We start from the raw sequence: 7,697 nt of genomic DNA on the forward strand, positions 1-7,697 counted from the left end.
TTGCTTCAGGATTCCCGCACAAGTAACGCACGAGCACCGTACACCCGCGCAAGCCTTGCGGCCCACGCTAGGCGCACAGCGCTCGGCCCACTGCTGTGCTCCGCGCGCGCGCCCAAGGCCTTGGCTGGGCCTGGTCGAGGCTTGGCGTGCGCTGGTGTGCGTTGGCTCGCTGGGCGACGGCCTGGCTTCGTGCTGGGCCTTCGTCTAGCGGGCCTCGTCCGATGCTAATTCGTACGATACGCTTCCGATTAAATTCCCGATTCCGGAATTCATTTCCGATACGAACAATATTTAAATTTTCCGATTCCGGAATTAATTTCCGTTTCGAACAAATATTTAATATTTCCGTTTCCGGAATTATTTTCCGATTCCGATAATATTTCCGATTCTGACAATATTTCCGTTTCCGGCAATATTTCCGATTCTGGCAATATTTCCATTTCCGATAATATTTTCCGATACGTACCATGTTTCCGTTTCCGGCAACATCTACGACTTGGATAATATTTATATTTCCGATACGATCCATATTTCCGTTTCCGGCAATATCATCGTTTCCGGAGTATTCATTTCTTGCCTGTGACGATCTCAGCTCCCACTGAAACCAAGATCCGTCGATTCCGAATATCCATAGATGGAGTATCTAATGCCATTAAATACTTGATCCGTTTACGTACTATTTGTGTGACCCTACGGGTTCAGTCAAGAGTAAGCTGTGGATTAATATCATTAATTCCACTTGAACTGAAGCGGCCTCTAGCTAGGCATTCAGCTCACTTGATCTCACTGAATTATTAACTTGTTAATTAATACTGAACCGCATTTATTAGACTTAACATAGAATGCATACTTGGACCAAGGGCATTATTTCCTTCAGTGAGATCGCTGCCCCCACTGTCATGAAGAAATTGGCAGACATATATTTCACGAAGGTTACTGCTGATGCGGAATCCGCCTTCTCCTTATCTTCCCGTCATGTTGCCCTATGGAAATCACAACAGGGGGATCACTCCTCAGCTTGGTTGCGGGCAGTCCCCATCTCGGGTTTAGGCCAGACTATGAACGGTAAGACTTATCGTTCGGTTCTTTGCTATCGGTTGGGTATTCCGTTGTTCTCTGATTCGACGCCGTGTTCTGCTTGCTCCCGGGTTTTCGATGGGGACATTTATGGGGATCATGCCGTGTCTTGTGCTGGGATTGTGGGTATTAAACATCGACATAATGTCGTTTGTGATACCCTTTTGGATATTTGCTATCGGTCGGGGATTTCTGCTCGCAAGGAGGTTGATGTTGGGCTGACTAGTGAGAGATGGAGTTCTTCGTCCTGCAGATATATTGCTTTATTCTTGGGATGGCGGTGTAGATGTGTGTGTTGACTTGACTGAGTCTTCCCCTATGACGCAATCTGGGTTGTCAGCCTTCGTTTCGGGTCGGGTTGTGGCGGTTGCAGCGCAGCGGAAGCAGGATAAGTATGCGGCACGTTGTAGGGCTTTGGGTTACGGTTTCTTTCCTTTTTCCTTCTCTTCTTTTGGGGAATTAGAGAAAGGGGCTGTTTCGTTGCTGAAGCGGGTCCAGACGTACTCCAGGGCTCAAGACATTGGGGCACGGGCAGCTGCCCACATTTTCAGCAGGATCGGGTTCGCCATAGCTAGAGGAGTGGGGGCCCAGATTGTATCTCGGCTCCCCTCCAACTTCTTGTAGTTTACTTGATCTTTGTAGCTTGTTAAGCTTGTAACGTTTTGGTGGTTTCCCATAATAATAATACACTCTGTTCCTAAGATGCCTGACATCATACGAGTCAGCAAGGATGATCGAAGAAATGCACGAGGGAACTTGTGGAAACCATGCCGTCAGGAAGCCACTTGCCATCATCTGCCAAAGGCATGGTTATTACTGGCCAACAATGTTAGAAGATTGTCGCGCATACGTAAAAAAGTGCCATAAATGCCAAAAATTCTCAGTTGTGATCAACTTACTAGCAAATGACTTGATGCCTATTCTAAACCCAATCCCATTCGCACAATGGGGAATGGACATTGTAGGACCATTCCCAATGGAAGCCGGAGGACGCAAATTCTTAATAGTAGCGGTTGACTACTTCACCAAATGGATTGAGGCTGAGCCAGTAGCTAAAATAACAGCGAACCAGGTGAAAAAGTTTATATGGCAAAATATAATTACAAGGTTCGGGTTACCACTAGCAATCGTCTTCGACCATGGAACACAGTTTGATTGTGCACCCATACAATGCTTCCTGGGGTTGTATAGGGTCAAGTTTGCTCATTCGTCAGTATGTCACCCCCAAAGCAATGGGCAAGCAGAAGCAGCGAACAAGCAAATAATGGCTGCGTTAAAAAAGAAATTAGAAGACTGCAAAGGCAAATGGGCAGATCTTATGCCAGTGGTGTTGTGGTGTAACAGAACAACAGTCAAAGAAGCTACCGACGAGAGCCAGTTCAAGCTAAGCTTCGGTTCTGAAGCGGTCATACCGACAGAAATGGCCCTCCCAACCATGCGCGTCCATTATAATGAAGAGGTAAATGACCAGTTGCTACGACATCAGCTGGACCTCATGCCGAAAATCCGTTTAAAGGCAGAAATCAAATCAGCGGCATATAAAAGTAGGATGAGCAGAGCATACAACAAAAAGGTCAAACACTGAACTTTAGGAGTGGGAGACCTAGTGCTGCGAAGAACGGCAGCGACGGGAAAAGGAAACGCCCAGGGTAAACTGACTGCGAACTGGGAAGGACCATACCAGATATGGGAGGAAATAGTTCCTGGATCATACCGGCTTATGCAAATGGACGGTACCACACTCAAGAATTCCTGGAATGCTAGTACGCTGAGAAAATACTACATTTGACAAAATGTAGGGATGATATGTATGTAGGCTGATCACTGCCGCAGTCTGTATTTTGCTATGATGTATAATTAGGGCTGTCTTTAAATACAGACAGTCCAAAGGAAATGAAAGAAAGAACCAACAACAAGGTTGCAAATTCTGCACAAAAGGTAATGTATGGATGTGATCAGTAGCAGTGAAGAAAATAAATGACGTATGCTTCACTGTGAAGCGTAGCAGTCCATGATAAGTTGTTGTGATTAGTAGCTTTGGAGAAAATAAATACCGTTAAAGGGCACTCCATTATGAAGCGTAGCATTCAACGAAGTGTATGGATGTGATCAGTAGCAGTGAAGAAAATAAATGCCGTATGGGCACTTCACTGTGAAGCGTAGCAGTCCATAATAAGTTGTTGTGACTAGTAGATTTGGAGAAAATAAATCCCGTTAAGGGGCACTCCATTGTGAAGCGTAGAAGTGTATGGATGTGATCAGTAGCAGTGAAGAAAATAAATGCCGTATGGGCACTTCATGGTGAAGCGTAGCAGTCCATAATAAGTTGTTGTGATTAGTAGCTTTGGAGAAAATAAATGCCGTTAAGGGGCACTCCATTGTGAAGCGTAGCATTCAACGAAGTGTATGGATGTGATTGAAGGAAATAATGCCCTTGGTCCAAGTATGCATTCTATGTTAAGTCTAATAAATGCGGTTCAGTATTAATTAACAAGTTAATAATTCAGTGAGATCAAGTGAGCTGAATGCCTAGCTAGAGGCCGCTTCAGTTCAAGTGGAATTAATGATATTAATCCACAGCTTACTCTTGACTGAACCCGTAGGGTCACACAAATAGTACGTAAACGGATCAAGTATTTAATGGCATTAAATACTCCATCTATGGATATTCGGAATCGACGGATCTTGGTTTCAGTGGGAGCTGAGATCGTCACAGGCAAGAAATGAATACTCCGGAAACGATGATATTGCCGGAAACGGAAATATGGATCGTATCGGAAATATAAATATTATCCAAGTCGTAGATGTTGCCGGAAACGGAAACATGGTACGTATCGGAAAATATTATCGGAAATGGAAATATTGTCAGAATCGGAAATATTGCCGGAAACGGAAATATTGTCAGAATCGGAAATATTATCGGAATCGGAAAATAATTCCGGAAACGGAAATATTAAATATTTGTTCGAAACGGAAAATAATTCCGGAATCGGAAATGTTAAATATTGTTCGTATCGGAAATGAATTCCGGAATCGGAAATTTAATCGGAAGCGTATCGTACGAATAAGCATCGGACGAGGCCTGCCGGACGAGGGCCCAGCACGAAGCCAGGCCATCGCCCAGCAAGCCAAGCGCGCCACACGAACAGCCTAGGCCACGCCAGGCCCAGCGCAAGGCCAGGCCCAGCAGGCCGTGGCAGCGCGCACAGCGCGCGCAGCGCGCGCAGGTGCTTGCGTGGGCTTGTAGCTCGCGTAGGCCTCGCTGCGTGGGCTGCTGCTCGCACGCACGCGCATGGGCGGCCCATCGTGGCTGCCGTGTGTGTGTGCGTAAGTGTTTGTGTTCATGTACGATTCCTAAAACGTGCAGAGTTCGGTTAATGATTAAATTCCTAATTCTATTTGATAAATTAATTAATTAGAGTTCTTGTAGGATTCTAAGTTTAATTAATTCGTATCTTAATAGGATTCCAATTCTCTTTCCATACCCCTATAAATATGTGGCTTGGGTTCACAATTTATAACGAGTTTTAAAAAGTATTCAAAGTGAGTTTTTGAGAGAAAAATTCAGTCACACATCTTGCTCAAAAGTGCCGAAAATTCTAGTACCTTAAGGGCGATTCTAGTTGGTCAATCTTAAGGCGGATCCGGACGTGCTGTGGACTATCTACGGAGGGACGACACTTGGAGTCCTAAAGACTTGTTCTTGCTCGGTTCGGGCGCAGCTAGGGAGGGCACGCAACAAAGAGTATGCATCTAAATTATGCTATATGATTATGTGTAAATAATATGTATTCCTGGGTTAATGGTTGTTTCCGCATGATTTATGTAATATCATATGTATCATAACCTAACAGTGGTATCATGAGCCCCTTATTATTTTCATAATCTAATTTGCATGAACATGGTTAAATATTACAAATTTGCAAGAATTAAAAGGGGTGATTAATTTTCGTAATTGTTAATTAATTGCAAATTGCGTTTATTTAATTATACGTACGCAGTTTTTCGGCAGTTTCTTCGTTACTCATCCAAATCGAGTGATTTTTGTGTCAATTCCGCATGTAAAAGGCATTCTAAAATTTTGACAAAAATATTATTTTTCTGCCGAACCCAGAATTCTCAAATTCGAAGCCTAACTATGACTTTTCGAAGGTTTTAGTTTTTCGAATGCAAAATTTCGTAAATTTAAGATGTTAAATTAAATATTTGCGATTCTTGTTGATAAATCTTGAATTTTTGATTGACCTACTGTATATGTTTAACAAGTTTGAATGCCTAGCCTTGTTAATTATGCAATCTAATTTGTAATTATGATTAATTTGTTGAAAATTAGAATAATTTAGAATTAATTTGATTTTCATAATTAATTATAATTTAATTAGAAACCTATGATTAAAAACCACCATAAAAATTGTAAATTTATGATAAATTTTAAAATTTTATGACCTAGACTTGAATCCATAACAATCGGAAATCAATTGAATAATAAATTTTCGATTTTTCGCCCTAAAATTATGAAATTAATATTATTTATTAATTTGTCATTAATTTTAAATATAAATTTTAAATTTTTATGCGATTCGTTCATATAACTTGCACGCACAAAGCAATGGACGCTTCGTGTTACCCTTAAGGGGTGTTGTATAGTGCGGGCATGCGACGACGAGCAAGGGAGCTCGTCGCCCGTGCGGCACCAATGCAATGAGCAAGGCATGGTGCACGAGCACAAGGCAGCAGCAATGCCTTGTGTCGTGGGCCACGAGCTATGAACAAATGGGCATGGGCGAAAGGCAAGCTAAGACAGTCGCGTGTGGGCAGCAAGCGAGCTGCGCCACAACGCGCACTGCCTCGCGCATGAGCGCGCAGCCTCGCGCGCAGCGAGCGCAAGCTCGCGTGCCACGAGCGCTGCGCCCAGCGTTGCTCGCGCGCACAGCGAGCGATGTCGCGCGCCCAGCGAGCGATGTCGCGCGCACAGCGAGCGATGGCTCGCGCGCACAGCGAGCGATGGCTCGCGCGCACAACGAGCGATGGCTCGCATGCACAGCGAGCTGTGGAGCGCGCACAGCGAGCGCTGGCGAGCGCGCACTGCGAGCGATGGCTCGCGTGCGACGAGCGCTGGCGCGCGCGCAGCGAGCACCACAGCGTGTGATGGCTTGCGATGGGAGATGCAGCAGCTATGCGACGAGCGCATGGGCTGCGCGCACATGGCCAGCAATGGCTGTGTGCGTGCGGCCCATGGGCGTGCAATGCATAGGGTGTTTGCGTTACGATTAGATCGTTTTGAATATTTAATTTGAAAATTTCAGTTCACGTAATTTTAATTAATTTTAAAATTAATAATTTAAATTATTTTCTTGGATTTTAATTTTGAATATTGTAATTATAATAAATTTTATTTATTCTAATTATTTTACTAAAATTAAAATCATGAATTAATTTAAATAACGACTGAAATTAAATTAAACTTTTTGGATTCAATTATAAATTTATATGAGCTTTAAATTTTAATTAAATTTGTATGTTTCCGGTTAGACTAGAAATACATTTTTATGTTTAAAAATTAGTAAAGCATATGAATTTATTGGTTTAAGTGGGAGCGCTTTTTAGTCATAAACTCTTGATTAGGTCTACAAATCCTTAAGGTTAAAACAACTTGATTAGAATTAATAAGGACTGAATAATTGGTAGATTATTGGTGCCCTTGATTAATTGCTGCAAATGTTTACGTGATGCATAATGTGTTTTACTAACCAGCTATGTGGGCCATTCATGATAATGAATGGGTGAATGATATATATTGTATATGTACTGTTTTGCAGGTTATGAAGTGACTAGTATGGCCCAAATAGGATAGAAAATATGGTCTGCGTACCATTAATTTGAATGTAATTGGTCTAAAGCACCAAAGTTATTTTTCAATTCAAATATGGTCTGCGAACCATCAAATAGTTGTAATTAGTTATAACTTATCCTATTTGAAGAAAATGGTGCCTCCCACGGAGATTTTCAAGACGGACTTTGAAGTCAAAGCTTCAAGATGAAGTCGGGCCATACTAGATCACATTTAATCTTATGCATGTTTTAAGTTATTTATTGCTTTTAAATATGTCTTAAAATGCATGAGATCAAAAGCTTGATTATGTTGCATGATTAAGGATTTTAGTTCACTTAAAATCTAACCAACATAGTAAGAGCCTTAAGTTCCAAACTTAAAAATTGAGTTAAAAGGTGCCATGCCAAAATATACACTTGCTTGGATATCCTTTACATCAATCTAGTAATAGTTTTCGCTCAGCGAGGTGTTACTTATTGGTCCTAAAGGGGCAAGGTACACAAATAATTGTGAGTACATGTTAGTTTTGGTGAAACTCAACGATATAAGTAAGGAGTCCTTTTATGTCGTGGCAAAATCGATAGGTTTACCTAATAAGTTCTTAGACGTACCTATCAACGAAGAGTAGTTTCTAGACTATTAGCAAAAGGCTTTTGCTTACCTAAGATGTTCTAGGATTAAGTCGACAAACTGTGCTTAGTTCTTCAATGATTTTAGGATCTTGGAATCATTTTATTCACACCTGCCGGAACACATAACTTGAATAAAATGCTTAATAAACATTGAA

This window comes from Spinacia oleracea, chromosome 2 (genome assembly GCF_020520425.1).
Source record: "Spinacia oleracea cultivar Varoflay chromosome 2, BTI_SOV_V1, whole genome shotgun sequence".
NCBI lineage: Eukaryota > Viridiplantae > Streptophyta > Magnoliopsida > Caryophyllales > Amaranthaceae > Spinacia > Spinacia oleracea.